The 22751-nt window shown below is 39.0% G+C and overlaps 1 long non-coding RNA gene across 2 annotated transcripts in view; it reads right to left on the bottom strand.

Annotated features, from left to right (window-relative positions):
- LOC142404969 (uncharacterized) overlaps window positions 1-22751 on the bottom strand; it is a 116133-nt gene that overhangs the window by 5257 nt on the left and 88125 nt on the right. Inside the window, exon 4 of one of the 2 annotated variants that reach the window (XR_012774016.1) lies at window positions 2436-2509. This is a non-coding gene — a long non-coding RNA (uncharacterized LOC142404969). Of the gene's footprint in view, window positions 1-2349; window positions 2510-22751 lie in introns of those variants that run through there. The other variant, XR_012774015.1, reaches the window with a different exon arrangement.

The raw sequence follows: 22751 nt of genomic DNA, 5'->3' as shown, positions 1-22751 counted from the left end.
GGGGCTGGTGGATAATGAAAGAAAACTTCCTATGTAGATGCAAAACAGGCACTAAATGGGTTGTTTTTATGTTTGACAACAGGGCCCCTATGTAACTCTTCATGAATTCAGAGTCTGCTGTTAAGGTAATATTCTTGGACTAGACTAGATGGTAACAAGCTAAATAAAATGACTACTATTTATTTTGTGTCTGTGGCTGTGATTTCCAATTTCATTTCCATACTGTAGTATATCAATAAGAATTTTTAAAGCTGAGTATGGTGCATGCACTGTTTCCCAAATAAGAAGATATTTAGGAATTTGCTGGTAGATATAACTGCAAAATGAGCAGTGTTTTATTTTAAGAACAAATGCAATCGACGTGTTAACAAATCATTTGTTCTATCTACAGTCGTCAACCCCTTATTATGAATAGCTGAATTTAAACTAAAGAATAAATTTAAGCAGCAGCCTTTTCCTTGCCTGCAAGATTTATATACAGCAAATTGGACTTACTTTATTTTGTCGGTTTAAGTATTTAATGAAATTGAATGAAAGTCTTTTTTGTGCATGTGCTGTTTCTCCCTTTCACCATAATACAGCTACTCTCTATGCATAGTGTTTGCATCATTATGTAAGACATTTGCAAATATGTATGATGTGTTTGCCTATGGGAAAACCCTCTCTTCTAATGTATTCATGAAAGATGAATTAACAGTGCTTTAGGTATGATAAAGAGATTCATAGTATAGTCTGTTATAATGCTGATATTAAAAAGCAAGCTCATCATTTAATAAGAAAAATGTTAATCTTTTACAATCATGCCAATATGTTTTATTTCTGAGGATGTCTTCCTGCCACCATTGTCTTCTTGTTAGCTATAATTTTATTTTATCATTTGTGTTAGGCTGATATCTAGATAATAGTCAGGACATCGTTGTGCTGACATTGTACAAAGACAGCATCCCTACCAGAAAGATATTTGTGTCTATTTTCTTTCTTCTTCTAAGTTTCTTTCTTCCTATGGTCTTCCCCTTTTCTCTGTAGTGTAGACCTCAAGCATATCTCCTCCAGGATGCTGATATGATACTTTTGCCACAATAAAAAAACCCCTAAACAAACAACAGGTATGAAGCAATTTTCTGCAGGATGATGCAGTCCCTGATTTTCTCCAGATCCCTGTATTTCAGGTGACAAAATTTAAGCATTCTCTGGCCACCTGGTCAGATACGCTAGCAACCTGCCTGCAGGAAGCTATGTTTTGCAGTTATATTCTCCATTTATGCTTTGCTGGCAGATATACTGGTTTCTTTGGCTCTGTCTATGCTGTTGTATCAGCTGAGGTCTCAAAGTTGCACTGTAGGCCAAACTACCCAATTGTCCCCCCAGTGCTGATTCCTGTGCTGACCCTAGTCCAGAGCAGACCAACTGCCCTCCCTAGCAAGGATGCTCAGACACAAGCTGGCAAATGACTTACATTGAAACACAGTCACATGGCAACCCAGAAGCAATTAGCTTGAGCTACTACTTCACTGTGAAGAGCAGAAACCCAATTTAGCAGAGCTACCAAACTCCTGTTGCATTTCATGGAGATATGCAGTGGGACAAGGGAAAAGGACTGTGAAGGAGGATTATACTGGGCAAGGACAGACAGAAATCCAAGAGGTTGCATCCTTTGCCTGTTCTCAGACATGTAGGATCCTTGTCTATTTAGCCTTCCTTTTTTGTGTGTATCTCACTGTTATCTTCTGAAGGCTTGCTGCTACTCCACCCTGTATCCATTCTTTCTCATGCTAGCACTCCAAATTTCTGATTCATTTATTTGTAATTTCTTGTAATCTGCACCAGTTTCCTGCACATAATCCCCCGGGTCATGTACAACAGTCAGTGAGAACATCCTCTGTGAAAGTACCCTGCAGTTAAATACATTTTCTTATTGAAACAGAAGGATTTTGCAGAAACCGTTGGTATCCATGCCATTTTTGTCATTAGTAGATATGGATTCACAGTCTGTAGCTGAGGAGACAGCCAGATTCAGGACCCTGTACAGCTGTAGTCAAAGCAAAATGTTTAATTCCCACAGGCTTTTGAGACAGTCTGCAGAAGGACCTAAGGTTTCTTGTAGCACACCAGGGCACTAGCCAGTGGATTATTATGCATCCTGACCTGGGAGCTGTACTCTCAGGCTTTCTTATTTCATAAATTTCTGAAACATGAAGAACTTTAACTTTTTTTGACTGAGATCCTGAACACCTTTGCAAGTGTGTTTTCTTCCTGCATTAATTTCCTTACGACTGTTGTTTCAGAAAAGGAACTGCATCATGCTTCATAAGCACATTGGCTTAACACAAATGTTCTTTAACACAAACACACGTGTTAAAGAAAATACAGAAAGAAATAACAGAGGGTCATTCATTGCATTGCTTTCTTCATCTTCATGTTTTCCTATTCAGTACCTGTTCCTCCTGTCTTCTGCTGGTTCCTGTTGCTCAACTGTCTCAGACACATCATTATGTTGTCAATAACAGTCCTGGGTAATAAAGACAGAAAATCCTTACAGTCTAGTTTGCCTTTTGGTTCTTCATCCTATTACCTTTTCTGACGGCCATACTCATGGTTTTTTGGACTTGCTTGGCAGACCTCCTTCACTTGTCAAGGAAGGATACAGCGGTAAAAATCTGAGCAACCTAATAGGTGGGTCTGACTTTTAAGGACCCAAATCATCTTAACTCCTGCTAAAGCATGTTTGTTTTAAGCGAAGGTCATCTTTCCCTTAGAAGACAGGGTCAACATGATATCCCAGTGTGGGTTTAGATATAGCTAACAAAGTTTTACAACTTTTGTTTGGGTATACTGGGAAGGTTTTTCACCTGATCTTTTGTCAAATATTGAAAGAGAGCTATTGGAACTAATGGAATTACTGCCATAACCTATTGTTGCAAATACTTCTTTTTATGCTAGGGCAAGAAGGACCTAAGGAGAATAAAATGATACCAAGTCTTGATTAAAAGCCTACACTAACAAGATTTCCAGACTTATTCTGCAAAATATAGTAAGGATCAGTATCTGTTTTACAGAAAAAGGCACTAATCCTCAGCTTCCTAAATTTTTGAGATAGATTAGTAGTAACTGATATCTTAAAAAAATGTATAGATGGATAGGTATAGATGTAGACTGCATGTAAATATATAGGCTATATATTATATGTGGCCTGATTAATGTGATTAAAATGCTTGTCACAAGGAAAGACAAAATTTTTATTGTATAGGGATATCTATATAATAAAGCCCACATACACCTTTAAAAACACCTTTAAATATGATTTGGCATATAAACTGAACTCCAGCAAGGCTGAGAGCTCACTGTACAGAACCACAAGGGGAAGCGCCTGGCATGCCACAGCTGTCAAAGAAAGTCATTCACAACTGCATACACAATGTTGCTATCACAGTTTCATGAGAATATCTGATATGTGAAGGCAGTTTGATATCTGCCTAACCATTTACAAGTGCAGTTACAACATCAACATGCATGATCATTCTAAACGAATGCACAAATTTGACAAATAATTGCACAAACACTTCTGTACATTGTCCCGAGCCTCTACAACATTAGGAATTGGGACCATGAGTTTTTTTGTCTAAGTGAATATTCACTGCCCTAAGTTACATGGATTCATTTCAGTTTTGTATATACATTCAAAATAAATGAATTTGCATTTTTAAAGGGTAAAATATTTATAATCCAAATTAATAAATCTTTAATTAAAAATAAATTCTAGATATTCTCTGGGTAGCATTTTGAAACCATCATTAATGGATTCTGTTTCAGTTTTGATTCTTTTTTTTTTCGTAATGTCTATCCTATCCATTTTAAATTTTAAGCATAACAACGTTTCCCCCACTATTTGAACCAAGCTATTATTATTAAGGGATTGAAGTTTTCTGGTGAATGAAACAGCCCAACTGCTTTTCATGACAAAGTTGGTAATTAGAAGGCCAATTTAATGGTGAATCAGGCAGAAATATTCAAACCATGACAAATGACTTTAATAATACAGCTTGCAATGCTTGAACAGAAATAAATTTCACTTCTGAAACTCTTGCCTTTTTCTGCCTGCCTGGAAGATAAAACTGTCCAGGAGGTATTTTGTACCCTTTATTCAGTAAAGGTTTTACTAGAACTTAAGCAGGCCAAATAGCTTGCAAATGCAAAAACATCATTCAAGTTCTTATGATTTTTTTTTTCCTGAAGGTAGGCTGTGTTGAGAATTCTGTATAAGTCAAAGATTTATTTTTTTTTACATCCTGCGTAACCACTGCAATAGTGTTTTATTGTTTTATCTCTGACTTGAAGCATTAGCAATAGTCTACATTGGCTTCAAAACTGAAAGCTAATTTCAGCGTTTGTCATAAGTTTGTTAAGACCACATGCATTCCACAGTTTGAAAAATTTCATTATTCTGTCCATGCTGGGGCTTCGTAATTGGATAGTAAGGATGTTCAAAGACTAATTTAGTGAATTGCACAATATTTTAAATGGAATTATGCAGGTTTATGGGGCCTCAGGGGACTGAGCTAGGAGCCTCTTGAGAAAATCTGTTTATCAGTAAATGATATTAGCAGCTTTCACCTAGCTTTTGTCTTCATTAAATTGCTGCTCTTCCAATTGAGGGTCACATCTGAGGACTGCTTTGATAATTTGTCATTATTGTCTTGTTTATTGGAGCATAAAGTTGATACAGCAAAGGTTGTGCAGTTTATATACAATGTGCAAAGAAGTTTTTCCTACCAACCCTGCCAACCCTTTACAGTAACAAAATATGTCAGGGCACAAGAAATTGTAACTTGCCCAGGATTCTAATATGTATTAAATCAGCACACGTGTTAATGTCGTAATATTTTCTAACCGAATGTAAAATTTTGTACTCCAGGTTACATCAAATTGTGTTTTCTTTCTTTCTATCATTTTCAACTGCTAGTCTGAAATAATTCTTTTTGAAAAATGAAGTAAAATTTTGTTTTCTGTTAGTATGCCCCTTTCCCAAACATACTGTGTGTAAACGTGACCAGAGTTTGTCCCAATCTATTGAAATAAATTTTCCATAAAATAGTGCACATAGCAGATTCAGTCTATATTTTAAAGCACCAAGGCCACATTTACATTGTTGTTTACAGCAAAGAATCTCAGTAAAATGATATTTCAATGCTTGTATTTATAGGAAGGTTAGCTGTAAATATAGACAGGCTGTATCATCCAATTATTTGTTTCCTTTCATGTTATCAGCACTGTAGAAAAATTTTTATTTCTCTAACAGAAACTATAGGTGAGATGCACCAATACTATGAAGTCTATATAGATTGAGAGACTATTGACCAACTTTAGACATGCTTTCTTCAGGCCTCCTGTCTGTGAATTATGTACCCTTTCAAACTTTATTCATGTGTAGAGATCATATGCTTTTTATAACACATATGAATTAGGCTTATTTAAACCACCTGAAAAGGCTTGGCAGTATGGCTACATTTTTTATGCTTAAATTATCCTGCAGACTAACATAGGCGTGAAAGAGCATTCTTCTTGTTTTATTTTATACCAGTTTCCTGAGAAAAACTGAAAATTCTGAACTGAAAACTATGCAGGTTTGAAACTAATAAATATTTTTTTAATTAAAAAGAAAGTGCATTCCAGACAAGCACCAATCATCAGCATTAGTTGAGGACAACCCTGTTATCTGGAACCCTTCTCACAGAAAAGTTTTCCTTCACAGGAAACTGTGCCTGGAAGGTGATTTTGGTATCAAAACAGATTTTCTTGTTGTATGAGATTTCAGTGTTTAAAGCAAGAGACTTCATCTTCAATTCTGCGTTGTTGTGAAGAGGATTCAGGTGCCAAAAGAAACTCAGGGCCAAACCCCAGTCCCTACTCATGATCAAAGTAGATCCTTCGGCCTGAAAGATTAAGCCAGACTGGTCTGGAAACATATGACAAAAATAATCCTATGAAGTTGTATACATTCCTAGGCAGAGCATACCGAACTACCACTCCAGCCTGTAGGTCACACTTTGTTATCATACACAAATGCCTCGTTCACTTTGGCCACAGACCTTCAGCTCACCCTTGCATCCTTCCTCTTTTCCTCTCCTTTCTCCATGCACCGTTCTCCTTCCCTGCAGGATAGCTGTTGTCTTCCTTGACATGCTAGCATTTTTATATCCCCATTTACCTTCTCACATTACCTCAATGTGTTTCTCCAACTTAATTTATTTTACCTCTCAACCCTCTCAACCCTCTCAACCTCTTCCTACCTACTCTTGACATCGCCCAAAAACTCAACAACTTCAGTGGAGTCAATGTGCAACTTTTAATAGAGCCATAAAGGTAAAGATCCCAGCTAAAAGCCTTGTGCCTGGACTATATCAGTAGTTCAATGAACATTTTTAGTTGTTCTGTATGCTCCTGTGCACAACTTTCTGTCTTAAACATTTGCTGATCTTGGCCTCTTGCTTGATGTTTCCATGTCATGTTCTCACGCTGCTGCAGAACCAGTCTAAGCAACAGAGGGAGCTATTTAAACTTCAATTCTGTGTCTCAGCTACAAGGTGCCTCTTATATTGAGTGGGAAACCTCTTGTTATTAAGAGCTGAGGATGTAAACAGCAAGAACATTGTGCATGTGGGATCCTAGGGATGTAATCTGGTACAGATGCCATAAAAAAAACTTATGGGAAAATGCAATTGTTCCATTATTGCTTTATTTGGAGCAGAGTAAAACCAGTCCAGGTGGTTCACACTCTTGAGTATTTTCAGAGAGAACTGACTCTCTCCAGTGACTATATGAGGAACTGCAGAACATGCGCTTCACTAACTAGTAGTTCCAAAATGTTTAGAAAGGGGTTAGCTGGTCCAGATCCCATCCATTGTTTCTGCAGCTTTTCCTCTCCTCTGAGACCAGGAGAGCTTCTTCTCTATTTTTCTCTCTGTGTGAGGTATCAGCTTTAGAAAGAGAGCAAACAAGATGGATCTCTGTATCCCAGTGACTGTTTATGCGTTATGCATCAAGAGTCATTGTATAAACATCTGCAAGCATGGTAGCCTAGAGAAACCTAATCCTTTCCCCCATTTTACTTTGATGTTGTTATTACTGATAGCAGATTTATGCTGCCTCACATCTGAGCTCAGATTGACATCCATTTTAAATGTTTCTGAATCTTGCACATTTGGCTAGACTGAGTAACACCTTCTGTAGGAGATCAGAGCTGGTCAGGAGCTGAAGAGGTCACAGAACCACAGAACCTGGGGTGAGTGCCCCAGCCATCATAGGTCGAAGCTTCCTCCACTTTGCTCTTAGGAGAAAAAAGTCAGCCAGCTATTGTTCCCCTAAGGGATTTATGCAATGCAAGGTAAGGAGTGAGACAGCGGTCCCAGGTGTCCTCAGTCACTTATTGGTATAGGTGCCTAACTCCAGGAAAGGACAGGATTTCAAATATTTCTTTCCCTTTTGTGCTTCCCCTTGGCTATTTTAGGCATTGAATTCTTCCCCCTTTTTTCCATTTAACTTATCAATATGCTGCTTTTGTGAGTCCTAATCTTAAAGACTGAGCATTTCCCACCCCATTGTGAAAAAACTTTGGAGCATAACTTGGTTTTGTGAGTATTATGCAGGGAGCTGGTATATGAAAAGTAAGCATGGCATCACTGAGCATCATAACATTACAAACCTTTTCCAGATCTGGTCCTCACTGAACATACGGCATGGCAGTGACTCCTACAGATTCAGAAACTATGAGTCAAACCCTTGTTACTACAAGGGATATTTGCCATCTGTGACCCTGTAAATGACACCTAAGGCTTGTCTATACCACAACAAAAATTATGACTGAAGTTACTGTAGGAGCTCCCTGAGTTGGCTTTGGGACAGCTGGCTCTTGTGCCAGGAGTTATGTAGTTATGGCAGAAGGGAGTCCAAATCAACCTTTGGCAAATTCCTAGCATTTAGGTTGTCCTGAGCTCTGTGCTGCTGCAGTCATCACTGTAATCGCACCAGCTCAGGTATTGATACAAGTATAGGCACAAGGCTGGCATGTATACATTTGGTTGCAGTGCCATCATAACAAACCTAGCTGCCTAGATCCCATCAATATGGCAATAGCATCAGAAGCTGAGACAGACCTAAAAACTTTACTGGTGATGCAAACTTTTCCCTGGAGCTCAAATGGAATGAGTGTGGGGCTAAGATTATATCTGCATAATGTTTTGTTTCAGTGAAACATAAGGGATTTTGTGGAACCAAAACACACAAAGGATTGTGTTGGCCTTGTACCATCTTTCTGATACCGTTTTCTCTGGAAATGAATTAGTTTGATGGTAGTTGGTAAGTGGAGAATGATGGTAGAACTAGTCCTCAATGGGTAACTCTTTATCCACAATGAATTTCAAAGTAGACAAAATGTCTAGTTAGACTACATATCTAGTTTTTACATGGCCATAAAAGAGGTAAAAGAAGTTCCACTCAGTGTCATACACTGTTTTGGATAAAAAGTTAGATCTCAGGCAAACCTGAAATGAAGCCTGTCTACTTTGTCTGTAACTTTTATGAGAGGATGCTCACATAAATTTGATACTGCATATGCCAGCATGTCTTGTAGTACAAACGTGGGGCTTCAGCACAAATAATTTTGTTGTCTTATTACAACTAAGCTAAACTATACATTATGTATGTTTTGCATGTGTGAAAACCATTTTGACATGCAGAATAAATAAGTTTACAAAACCAGACCAAAATATTAGGCTATCTGCAAATATTCTGCAGAATTTGAGGGGACATAGTCAAAGGTTAGAAAGGAACATACAGCTCCAACTATTTTTTTAAGAGAAAATTAAATTATTAAATAATTTACATATGAAAGTGAGATTATCATGGGGGTCAATGCAAAAGTATAAACTTATGGCTCCCAGCTGCAGTGGGGGCAGCTCAGCCATTGTGAATACAAGGACACACACTCGTTCTCTGTGTTAATCTGCTTTGTGTTTATATATGTATTTTTCAGTTCTCAGGGGACATCAAAATGGTAATGATTTCCTATTTTTGTAAACAAATGGAAATACAGCCTTTCATGACAGCTGTTACTTCAAAAATGATCTAAAATATTTATGCAAATTACAGCTTTTAAAATCTTTTCACTGAAGGTGTTTTCCCTTTTTAAGAAAGACTCCGACAATTAAAAATAAACACAAAAAAGCATCAGAACCATGCCTGTTATTGTTTAGTCCATAACAAAGACAGCTGTATATACCCTTATTGTGAGTCTCTTTTACCCGAGCAACCTTGCTTAGTAAAATTGGACAATTTATCACCCCAGTGCCTGCAGCAGTATGCACTACATGCAAGTGATTAGTTTGCCACTTCAGCTACCAGCTTTGATACACCTCTGAGAAACTTGTAGTCTGAATGAAAAGGTCAGTGTGGAGCTTAAACTAACTCTTGGGGACCAGATGGCCCAGGGGACTAATAGTGGGCTATAGTGCCTTCTGCCCATCTCAGCAGTAGCTGAGACCTGGTTAACACCTGAAGGTTGTTCCTCACAACAACCTGAAAGGGGGTTCTGGTGTCCTTTAATACAGAAGGTAGAAGATACGATGTTAGGCATGTAAGTAAGTGAGATGTCCAGATGCACCACATGGTCAACAGAGACACACAGGGTGATTCTGCCCATGACCTCCCGTGGTTGCCTGTCTTCCCCCCCCAGAACTGTGTGGACTAATGAGAGGAGCTATATCTCTAAGTTAGACACTTTACACTGGAAAGAATTAATGTGAGCTTCTGGTTGTGATTTCTTACAAAACCCAGGAATTTTCTGGATCTGAAGACCATAGTCTCTTTTGAATCCTGCAGCAGGCCTCTCCGGAGGCCCACCACTCAGGCTAGCTTGGTAAACTTGCACTTCCAGCACTCGTTTTGTGAATACATAAGCAAACAATTTCAATCTCCAAGGTTTTCACAACCACCAAATTCAATTACACAATGCAAAACAGTGTATAAATAACAACAGTAATTTTTAGGATGCAACTGGCCTTATCTGAGCTGAATAAATTCTTCACAAGTCTTTGTACATTTAGAAGCACAAGAGAAAGTTCTAAGAAGGCTTTGCTGTGCGAGAATACGAAAAAATAACTGGAATAATAATTCCAGCTGCCTTTGAGAGGTAACAGTGGAAGGTCTCCTTGAATCTGTAAGCACCAGTAGTTAGACTGTACACAGCTGGAAAGAAAAGAAAGAAAGAAAAGAGAATTTTGATCTCTAGCTTCTAAATAACTGGAAATGAAAACCAGTTCTAGTGTAATTTGGCCAGTGAGTCAATAGTGGAAAAGGAGAACCTTAGTTTATCTGAAACTGCAATAGGCTTAGAGTTAATAATAATTTAATCTCATTAAAAAATACAGTGAAAGAGAAAAATTTTGGCTGTAACTTGTCATAAATACTTCACTCTAGATCTGCCCCAAACTAAAGAATTCCGAGATTTCCGAAGAGCTTTTATAAATATGAGAACCAGTAGCAGAGTGTATTAGCAGAAAATAATTTCAGACTTGTGAATGCATGGGGGATCCAGGCAGCCTGGGATCGAGATCTGATTTCCACCTAAATTTTATATTTAGCAAATCAAAGTCAGTAGCACAATTGCTTAAGCCACATTATAATTGGCTGAGAAACCTAGGTGCCTAGTATATGTAAAGCAGATATTTCTCTGAAGGCTAATCCTTGATTTTATAGAGGGATTCATCAATTATTCTATATTCTACAGGTAAAGGGAGAAAGGCAGTTGTCTTAGAAAGTCTGTGGTGAAAGATCCTGAGTACTTATCTGACGCATTGTATCCAAGCCCCTGCTTCACTGGCAGCTTACGGAACTTGGGCATGGACCTTCAGATGGTTCTGCTGGGCTCCTAACGTCTAGGCACTGCTCAGGTGCCTGCTTGAGGTGGCCGCATCCTGCACCAGCTTCCTGCCTATTCATCACTGGGTACTTTGAGTTTCACAGCACCTTTCTTAGAGATACAGTTTCAGTGAGGGGGTTTCCTAGCTGCTCATTGCGAGCTGCTTCACAGTTTAGATTTCTGTTTGTAAGGGCACTCCCTTCTGTTTCAGTGTGTGCATATACTGCAAGTGTTGCTTAATTTAATTTCTTCTCATAACCACTGTCTGGATAAGTTTTGGATAGTCAGCTGATATCGCAGGTTTTAACTTAACCAGAACATTATGATACACTGAAAGCTGTATACTTTTTTTTTTTGCATCCTAAGCAATAACTCTTACAACAAATATCCTTAGACGCAAAGTTTCATTGGGAGATATTATATATAAAATACTTGACTCTGTTGCAGATCTTTAACGTTTCCATATTTAATTTCATTACAGCAGGAAATTTCTTTTGAATTCTGCTCTTTAGAAAAAGGAAGTTTTAGCCCCTCGAAGACCCAATAAATTACTAAAACAGGGCAATTTATGATCTTCCATGCATCTCTGCAAAGAAAATTCTCCCTGCAGGTAGACTCAGTCTGTCTAAGATTCAAAGATATTAGAGGCAATTTTATGAAAGGGATCATTAATTATAAGACATGAAATTTTAATAGGAGGCTTCTTTTTCCTGATATCTTGCATGAGCCAAGATCAAAGTGACTCCCATATGTTGACCTAGTAAGTATGTTAACTGAGAAGATCAGCTTCTCCAGATGCTTGTCCGTCCTTTTTAACTTCAGATAAATCACACAAGTGATGTGTTTTAGGAGAGTATTCATTTCAGTATCACATATGTAACCATATAAGGTGGATAAACATTGCTTCTTGTCCATGAGAAGGCAGAACTGGGTACCACCAGTCATGGTGACACATACCGTCACAGTCAGAACAAAGGTTCCTGATGCCTTATCAAAGGTGACTAAGACTTGCATGTTGCCCATTCAACTTGCCTGCTGCTTGACAAAATGCTGTTGTGGTTTAACTCCAGCCGGCAACTAAGCACCACACAGCTGCTTGCTCACTCCCCCATGGTGGGATGGGGGAGAGAACTGGAAGGGCAAAAGTGAGAAAACTCATGGGTTGAGATAAAGACAGTTTAATAGGTAAAGCAAAAGCCGTGCACGCAAGCAAAGCAAAACAAAGAATTCATTCACTACGTCCCATGGGCAGGCAGGTGTTCAGCCATCTCCAGGAAAGCAGGGCTCCATCACACGTAATGGTGACTTGGGGAGACAAACACCATCACTCCAAACATCCCCCTCTTCCTTCTTCTTCCCTCAGCTTTATATGCTGAGCATGACGTCATATGGTATGGAATATCCCTTTGGTCAGTTGGGGTCAGCTGTCCCAGCTGTGTCCCCTCCCAGCTTCTTGTGCACCCCCAGCCTACTCGCTGGTGGGGTGGGGTGAGAAGCAGAAAAGGCCTTGACTGTGTGTAAGCACTGCTCAGCAATAACAAAAACATCCCCGTGTTATCAACACTGTTTCCAGCACAAATCCAAAACATAGCCCCATACTAGCTACTATGAAGAAAATTAACTCTACCCCAGCCAAAACCAGCACAGATGCCTCGTTGTACCTAGCCTTTTATAACATGGTCATATGAACTGTTTTCCTTCCACATAACATGAGCCACAAGCCATGCTCCAGTCATTAATTAACCCCATTGTGATAATCCAAATTTGTCTGCTTTTTCTGCATGCTTGTGCTCAAATACACACCGTTTTCTTGCATTAAGGTTGAGGCCAGAAGGGATTCATATCCTTCTGCATCAATGATCTTTCCTCTTCATTATTGACTACTCCCCCCATCTTTATGTCATCTGAAAACTTTATTAGTGATGATTTTGTATTTTATTCCAGGTCATTGATAAAAATGTTAAGTAGAACTAAACCCACTGGACCTCAGCTATAAATGTACCCAGTCAACAATGATTAGACATTTACAATTATATCTGGAGAGCTATCAATTAACATGTTTTTAATCTATTTAATTGGTCTTATATAATGTATTGTTCTAATTTCATAATCAAAATGTCATGACTCACGAAGTCAAATGCCTCACAGGAGTTTTAGTGTATTATATTCACACAATTACCTTTAGTAACTAAACTTCTAATCACATTAGAGTATCAAGACCAAATTTCCAAGAGCCCATATTGATTTGCATTGATTATAATATTGTGCTTTAATTCTTTGTTAATGAAGTTCCATATAATCTGTTATTTTGCACAGGACAATAAATCTATTATTATCTCAGCCATTTACTTTTGATTTTGGTCTATGAATTTTGAGCTTCAAAGTAGTTTAAGAGTTATTGAAAAGACAGTACCTATGGTCCAGGGAGGTCCTCTTTTAGAAACCTACTAAATTTCTTGCATGCAAGTTACCTGTTGATTTATTGTTGATAATTCTGGTATCTGTGTATTAACTGAACTGCTTTTGCACTGGAAAGTGTTTCATCATCCTCTAAAGAGACTATGTCATGTGGCTTTTTCTCATCTATAAAAAGACTTGCTTGTTGAATGTATCTGCCTTTTCTGTGTTACTACTCACATTGTGTAGTACCATGCAACTACTTTTGTTAGGATTTCTTTCGTTGTTTCACTTCAAAAATTCCTTTCTCTTATCTTTAATTCTACTCATCACAGACTTCCATTGTGCTCTTTTGCTTCTCTTATAAATTTCCTTCAGTTCCTAGATCTTCATGTATGCTCAGTTCATATCAACTTCTTTTTACTTGCATTATATATATATAATCTGTACTTTGAAACCCATGTATCTTGCAAGCACCTAATCCTTTGATACTAGTAAACAAACATAAGATTATGGAGAAACAGTAGCTTATTCATATTTAAAATTGCAATTAATTTCCAGTGTCTGTATCTGATCTTGGTCCTCATCTTCAAATGTAAGTTAAATATATATATATTATATATATAGCTGCTTCATAGTGTCATATGATGTCTGCATCTGAGGTAGAATTTCCCACAAGATTTGAAGGAAATTAAACAAATGGTTAATAAATAATGAGATCTTAAATGTGTATGTCTTCATCAGAATAATAATAAAAAAGGCTAAATTTGGTTTTGCTGAGCAGAAAAGAAGTCAAAAGAGAGAGAGAGAGAACATATTTTGGAGGATGCATATGTATGAGATCAATGCACAACACTGATGTTCCTCTGAGGAAATGTTGACTTGCCCCCCTTTACGTTGACAGTTCACCAGGGCACAGTAGTCGTCACTTGGTGAGGTCTGCATGAGGTGAAGGAAAAAAAAACACTAAAGGTAGCACTTCAGGGTTCAATTTGTTTTGGAATGAACGAGTACCTGGAATGATGGTCTGGAGATGGGACTGGGCAGGCTGAGGTGCAGCTTGGGGAGGGCTAGCAGGGATAAAGGAGCTCAGTTCTAGAGACTGAAGAATATTTTTCTTCTGCATCACAATCCAGCTGCACTCCAGTACTGGTCAGGGCAGCTGCTGTCATTCATATGATACCATATTCCAGATGGCAATAAGGGGGCATACAAAAGCAAGGACCCTTAGATCCAATTTATTTATCTACCTCTGAAAGTGATTTTTTTCTTCAACAATGGTGATCCCCTGTTGTGGTTTAGCCCCAGTTGGCGATTAAGCACCACACAACCGCTCACTCCCCCTCCCCCCCCGGTGGGATGGGGGAGACAATCAAAGGGGATTTTTTATTCTCACCCAAATAAAAACATCTAATAATCGTATCAAGCTAAAACCAGAAATCAGCTCATAGACAAGAACTTACTCATGTCAGAACTGCCCCAATTTGCCCAGCCTGATAACTAGCTCTTCCTTAGTCTAATTGGGATAAAGGGAGTAGGTATTACATCTTCTGGGAAGCCCATCCTCCAGGAGGATGAAATAACCCACTATACTTCCAGGGGGAGTGCTTAGGCAACAGCATCATTGCTTTCTTCCTCCTTCCCTTTATTCCTTTTCTACAAAACACTGAAGCCTTTTCTGCAGAGCAGGACAGTTTCAACAGCGTGACTGAAGAAGACCTGTGCTCTTCCTTCCCTGTATGTCCCATGCATACAGGATGTGAGGCTGTGCACCGTAAAGCCAAGCTCAGGTTAAACTGAGATCTCCCAGTTTCTGAACTAGTACTGTAAGAATTATTTTATTATATGAAAGGGAGAAATGCACATTTTATGAAAGAGAGTGGTTGTGACTGCAGATTTCAGGGTTGCTATTGTGTATCTGATGTGATCCAGCATCTAACATGTCAAGCCCAGCAAGGGACTTAAGCAGAGGAAACTCAGCTGGTGAAGTCTCAATGGCTTTATGATGCCTGCATGCTCAGCCATGCCCAGGCAACAGACTTGAGTTCCCCAAGTAAATTTTATGGCCAAACCACAAGCATGCTTAGTGTCTCAACACTTCTGTGGTTTCTGCAGGCTTTTCTGGATCACTCTCCACTTCTGGGACCAGGCACCCAAGTCTTTTGCTGAATTTGTCTTCTGGTGTCGATAATAGTGTATCCCCAGCTGCACTCAGCACTGGCTCTGACAGAAAAGCTGCCAGCATTTGCTCAGCAGACACTTTTGCTGAGCTTACTGTAACTGGGTCCTCTAGAGTATTGTACAGTTTTTTCCAAATGTAATAATTAGAATTCTTTGGACCACTAGGACAAGCTGATTGCCATTAGCAGTGCCTTTTTCTCTCTGTTACCACATGTGCACTAGTGTTTGTTTTTGTTATTGTAAATGTAAAGTATGACTGCATTTTCTTCCTCTTCTTTTGATTCTAATGCTCAGCTTGCCCCTGAACTTTTGGTATCCCCTTCTGTTTCACAGTGTTTGATCTAGCTATCTAAAATCAGGGAACACACAGGATCACAGCATCCGGAGCTCCATGTTAAGAAATTAATTTGGAGAGCAACGACTTCCTCCTTCCCTCAGTTTTATCACTTCTGCAGAAAGATAAGTGAGTTCACAGTGAAGGATGTGATTCAAGCTACAGCACATCCTAGTTTCCATGATTCCCTGTGGTCCCTTTCTGTGAGCTGAGCTCTGGTCCAGCCTTGTGTTGAATTTCCATCCCTTGGAAGCGAAGGTGCAGACAAGGCTGCTGTAGATCCGTCAGCTTTGTCTTGATAGACAGTAGTGCTACATAGCCAGGTGTACAGTAAGGATCCTTGGGAACCGAGCCTTACAACCCTTACCATAGGTGTCACCTCAGCTGAGCTTTAGATACCCTATACTTTAATGAGATCTTAATTTATACTCAAATCACATAGGAACTAGAATAAAAGATTACTTTGTGATCTTCTCATCTAACTGACAGCATGGTGCACAATTCATCACCACAGCAGCATCCTCCTGTTGCCCTATTCTGTGTTCAGAAAATGCTTAAAGGACTTTCGTTTCTAGTTGACTTAATATGATATTGGTCTCTGATTTTTCATACAGCTCACTAAACTGATTGTTGTTTTTCTTTGTCAGTGTTATTAGCAACAACAAGGGAATTTATTACCTGCTGGCTACCGTCCGTCAGCAGGCAGAGAAAATAAGCTATTCACACTTACTTCTTGTTAAGCATGACACATGTTAACAATATTTGGCAAAAATGTTCTATTTTTTTCTGGTTTTGTTTCCATTCTATATTTACCAGAAAGCCCCACCCTTTTTATTACTGCATCTTCCTTGTGACTTTTTTTTTACAGCAGATGAATTCTTTATAATCAGAAGAATTTGCATCAAATTAAAAGAGAAACTGCTATGAACTTCCTATTCTAATGAAACCCTGAAATCAACACTTCAATAAGCAAAAGAGGAACAGGTAAACAGATAATTTTGTTAGCTGGTCAGAAAGATATTTTTTAGTAAGTACTAGGGAAAGCACAATTGGAGATTTCTCTAGACATCATTGCAGAGAGCTCAGTAAAGAGATTTTCTTCATATACTGAAAATAAAAAATGGATGGATGTAATAAGATGCTAATAAGTACAAGATTAACATTGTATAATCCTTAAATGGTGACATAGCCAGTTACCTCATTTCCAAAGATATGGTTGTCACTGCATCGATACTTTTCTCATATGAATATGTCTCAAAGAGCAGCAAAATTAACATTGAAGAGTTTTTGTCTCGTGGGCATCGAATATAAGGGTGATTCCTCCGACACAGTGATGAACTGAGCAAGGGTTTAAATACAATGTAAGAGTCAGGGCCTTTCTTCTGACTTTTTCTGGTGTGTGGGCAGAAAATAGAGACTAGGGCAGCCTAAATACACAGTTTACAGGGAATTCACTTAACCTAACATGCTGCAGATATCTACACTGCAGCTTATTGTCTGACCTTCCTTTTCTGTTCCTGGAAAGGAAGAGGTACTTCTAAGGAGAGAAAGATTCATGACACCAAAAAGTAGGCCATGAAAATAGGTGAGAGAAATCACATCCCAAACAAGTCTGTTTCTCTCCATTAACTCCGACAGCCCACTATGATTAAGGTGGATACAGATATCTCTGCGGCAGACATATAGAGTTAGTGGACCTTCATGCTCCTCTTGTTTAGGGGAGGGCGATGCTGATGATTTCTTAAGGAAACCAGGCGTATGCCCATGTGTGTTCCTTTGACTATATCTCTGACTCGCAGTTAATTTCTGAATCCATTGACCAAATTCAATGATTCTGTGTGGCTAGTTTCAACATAATTTGGCAAACAATGTTCTGAAAGACGTTTGGATTCTCAAGCAGCTGAAAATTGTTATCATTCTTTAGTTTGAGATTATTTCCCCCACCCCCCACCCCAAAGACTACTGCTATAAAAATAAAGATTTCCTAACTGAAACTCCTACGAATGACGGTCAGAGTTTGCCTAGTAGAAAAGCATGCTCATCCACTGTTCTTCTAATTCTCATTTAGGATACTTCTCTGACCTTTTTGAAGATATCCACTTCTCTGCTTTACCTTTAGCTGGCACATAGGCCAGCTTATGCTTCTACAGTTTATAGGACAGAATTCATCCCACAAAATTTCAGTGGTGTCTATTTTACTCACTTTTTTTTTTTAATTTCCTGCCTGTTGTTCCCCTTGACTGTTGATATTCTAGGTAGATGAGTAGCGACATTGACTGAAAAAACTGAATTATGAAGTAGAGAGAAAAATGAGAAGACACATAGTAATATTTTTAAACCATATAAAAGATGTTGAAAGAGGTCAGGATTAATGGGCTTAAATTAATGAGATTCCAGTTAGACATCTGGGAAACATTTCTAGCAGTAAAGTGGTAGATTAAGTTGCCTAGGGAGGCCGTAAGAGGTCCATCAATGGAAGTTTTTAAGAACAGGTTGAACAAACCTCTGCCAGGATTGGTGCACTTATAACTGATCCTTCCCTGAGGAGTCTGTTAAATTTGCGTGAATTATGATCCCTGCTCACAGAAGTTATACTAATGCCACAAGAGTGTCATGATACAAAAGACACACAGCAGAAGGCAATAGAGGCTTATCAGGAGGTGACACTACTGTATTGTTGAAGTTATGCCTTGCTTTCTCCTCCTTGTCATCCACCTGGCTCCTCTCTTTCCTCAGCAGTGCAGCCCCTGAGAGTGCAGGATAGCAGAGGAGGGATGTGCCCTGCACAGGGAGGGAAGGGGATGAGACTTTTTGGTATGCTACAGATACACTTCCTTGACAGCTTCTTTCTTCCCCACTATTCACTCTAGCCGTATCTTAATCATGAGGCACAGGAAAGTACCCATTTCCCAGATCTGGATGCATACCCCAGTCAAGTCTTTACTCAGTGCCAGGATGAGAGGCTTTTCCTTCTCTGCCCCAGGAAACCTGAGCCTAAGGTCAACAAGAAAGACTGAGTCTCCCAACAAGTTCCTCACTCTGGACACCAGTGGCGCCAGGACCGTGATACCCTCAGTAGGATTCTTTCTTCTTGTTCTCTCCTCCTTCCCATCTGATTTGTCTTTTCCAGGTCTTTATCCTAATTCACTTCTTCTCTGAAAGCAGCCCTGCTGAGAAGAACTTGGGGGTACTGGTGGATGAAAAACTGGACATGAGCTGGCACTGTGTGCTCGCAGCCCAGAAAGCCAACCGTATCCTGGGCTGCATCAAAAGAAGCGTGGCCAGCAGGTCGAGGGAGATGATTCTGCCCATCTACTCCACTCTGGTGAGACCCCACCTGGAGTATCTGAAGTCCTCAGTACAAAGAAGACATGGACCTTGTGGAGCGGGTCCAGAGGAGGGCCACAAAAATGATCAGAAGGCTGGAACACCTCTCCTATGAGGAAAAGCTGAGACAGTTGGGGTTCTTCAGCCTGGAGAAGAGAAGGCTGCAGGGAGACCTTCTTGCAGCCTTTCAGTACTTAAAGGGGGCTTATAAGAAAGCTGGGGACAAACTTTTTAGTAGGGCCTGTTGTGATAGGACAAGGCGTAATGGTTTTAAACTCAAAGAGGGAAGATTTAGACTAGATATAAGGAAGAAATTTTTTTATGACGAGGGTGGTGAAACACTGGAACAGGTTGCCCAGAGAGGTGGTAGATGCCCCATCCCCAGAAACATTCAAGGTCAGGTTGGACAGGGCTCTGAGCAATCTGATCTAGTTGAAGATGTCCCTGCTCATTGCAGGGGGGTTGGACTAGATGACCTTTAAAGGTCCCTTCCAACCCAAACCATTCTATGATTCTATGATTCTATGATTCTATGATTCTTCCCTTCCTTCTTCTTCTTAGTTCCCTCTTCATTTGCCAGTTATCATTTTTCTTGCCCCATTTTCCCTCTCTTTGTATATCTCCTTCTTTTATCCAAAGCAAATTTGTTTCTTAATTATGTGCTCTTTTAAAACTAAGTCCCCTATTCCAAATTATATCGGGTCAGGATAATTGAATTAAAGTGAGATCTATCTAAATATAGAGAACTGTGGAGATTTACTGTTATTTATTACAATACGTAGAAAAAAAATGTGCCTTTGATTGAATTAGATTATTTTTTGATTGCCTGAATCCTCTTCCCACTGCAGTCCACCACTGTCTACCACACCACCCTGTGACAAAAAATTAGCAGATTTTGTGTTTGTTTGTGTCCTTCTGAAACAAAGTTCAGATCAAGTTATAAAGCTGTTCTACTTTTTTCCTGGGAAAAGGTTGTCTCTCAGACTCAAAGTAAGCAACACACTTAGGTCAGTATTTACCACCTCTTATATAGAATAATTATTTTATGATCAGGACATGCATATCTCAGGCAAAATCTTTACTTCTCTAAATATATTATTTGCTAGAAAATATCCTGCTCCATTGCCTTGTAAATTATTTCCCAAAGTTTGAAAGCAGTGAAACACAGGTATACACATAGATACACATATATTTGTATAACCTTTGTTTAATAAATGTATATGTAACTCGAGGATTAATTAGGAGAGACAGAAGAAAAAATAAAGGTAAACACGTATTAAGAGAAAACACAGCAAGGTGGTCAGCTATAACTGGAACTGTAAAATTTAGAGAAGGGGTAAATTAAATAGTGTGGAACCTGGGGATACTTATTAAGCCATCAGTGGGGAGCAAGATGATGATGTCACACCTAGAAGAGGGAGGAAGACTCACGTAAAGTTGGATGAGATCCAGTTTGTGCTGTAGATTTATGCAGTTAATTTTGTCCCTTGACTGCATTCAGATGAGCATTTCTCCTCGACATACACCAAGAAAATTGCTGCATTATAGCTGTGTTAATGGTAATCAGCATGCTAATGAGCATCAGAAGGTCATTACAGAAAAGAGAGGTTCAAAGATGTATAACCTAGAGGAGAAGATGAAGTAAATCTTTAGGGAATGCAAGTGTCTTGTTTGTAGGTCATAGATTATTTGTTTTGGTCATTGTAGAGCACAGGGAGTTTAATTTAAGGACAGAAAAAGATTAAGCTTTCTGAATTTTAGGAGCAGCATAACTTAATTAAATATATGCCTATGAAGTAGACAGCAACCAGCGCTGGATTGTTTTTATTCTATTCTAATGTGTTCCTTGATAGAGATTATAGAAGTGTAGTTTATGTCTTTCATGGCATGAATCTAACACTTATTCATGCTTAACATAAAATCAGAATAAAACTACACTTACATCATTTTGTATTTTGCTAATGACACAGAGTAAAAGAGGAAAGGTTTTTCAGAGAGAAAATCAGAGCAAGCATGTCAAAATATAAAGTGAACATTAAAAGGGAGTAAAATCAGAGGAAAACGAAAATCTATCAATGTGTAAGAGATGCCAGTGAGATAAAAGAAACCATGCAAAATAGTAGTTATAAAATTAGTAAAAAGTTGAATACCAGTTACATAAATATCATAGGGAGCAGGCAAAATGCTAAATTGGTAAATATCTTCCTATTTAATTCAAATTTCTCTTTCTGTTTCAGAAGGTTAATATGCTCCCTGTTACTCAGAAAAGAACATGTGTATGCATTTGGATGGTTTTCTCAGAGAGAAAATGAGACGGAATAAGGACTACATATGTTTTAGGGGAAGCCCTCAGGGAGGGGGACACCTTATAGAAATAGTGAGAGAATAGGTTTATAGGAGGTGTAATACCTCCTATAATCTAGGCAGACCAGATTTGGATGTAGATCTTCCAAAAAAAACCTCACCACCCCCATATTAGCAAGTAGCTGAAGTAGTTGAAGTTCAAAGGAGAACCGCACCTCGCAACTCCAGCAGGAAAAATAGGAACACAGGTTTTAAAAGGACATTTGCATCTAGGTGGTTGAACAGGGCACACCAAGCTTTTCTGGAACTCTAGAAGCTAGAACATTAGAGAAGAAAACACCAGCCCAAACAAGCCTTCTCACCCCACCTTTTTCTTTTTTTTTTTGGTCCCTTTATTGATGGGTCCTAGAGGGAAAAATGTAATTAAAGATTGAATCACAAAACAATCCTATCTTGAGCTGTGGGGAAAAAATTCACAAGCTTGTCAGAAGCATTGGTAAGCTGTACTGGACAGCTAGAAACTGACCTGCCCAGAGAGTCTGCATCTCTGACTCCCAGTGCTTAAAACTCATCTTAGACCCTACAACAAAAAAGTTTTAATCTCTTCCAAGAGTCATGTGTGGTTTTTAAATGCTCTAAGAAAATTCTAATCCTTCGTCTAAAAATTAGGGCTGCCTTTAAGTCTGATGCTTCCTGTGGGGACCAGTTCCACCAGCTAAAAGCACATCAACCCTACTAGTTTTTACTATTTGAAAGATCTAATGTGATTATTTAGGCCTCCTTATAGTAAATAGAGAGGAACTGGTACTTCCAGGGGGTGGACTTACCCTAAAGTAGACACAGAGGACACAATAAGGTTACCAACACAGGCAATCAATGTCTGAAATGCTCTACAGCCCTGAGTCACTTCCACCAGGTTGGTTAGGCAGGAGCTAGGGGAGACAAAGGCCTTTTTGAAATGGCACCTGGAGGCCAGGTGAGCACCCCTGGGCATCTGGTTTATACATGGGCAACTGAATTGAAGTGCAGCTGCTCAAGACCAGCTGTCTTCGAGGAGCACCTATCTCCATCTTTCAACTGCAGAAGGTGTTTTGCAATAGTAGCCTACCTCTTAGGCTGTTTGAAACAAGAGAAAAAATACTTTAACTGCACATTGTTTATAAAAATTAAACTTCCTTCTTCAGAGTGCTTTGGGCTCTGTTCCTGCAAGTACCTTTCAAAGTTGTGAGAATGCTGAGCTTCCTACATATTTTCTAAAGACGCTATGCAGTAGTCACTTTCTGTTCTTCTCCTCCT

This window comes from Mycteria americana, chromosome 1, assembly GCF_035582795.1.
Source record: "Mycteria americana isolate JAX WOST 10 ecotype Jacksonville Zoo and Gardens chromosome 1, USCA_MyAme_1.0, whole genome shotgun sequence".
NCBI lineage: Eukaryota > Metazoa > Chordata > Aves > Ciconiiformes > Ciconiidae > Mycteria > Mycteria americana.
Note: the sequence above shows the minus strand (reverse complement) of the source record. Positions and strands in the feature narration are given on the sequence as shown.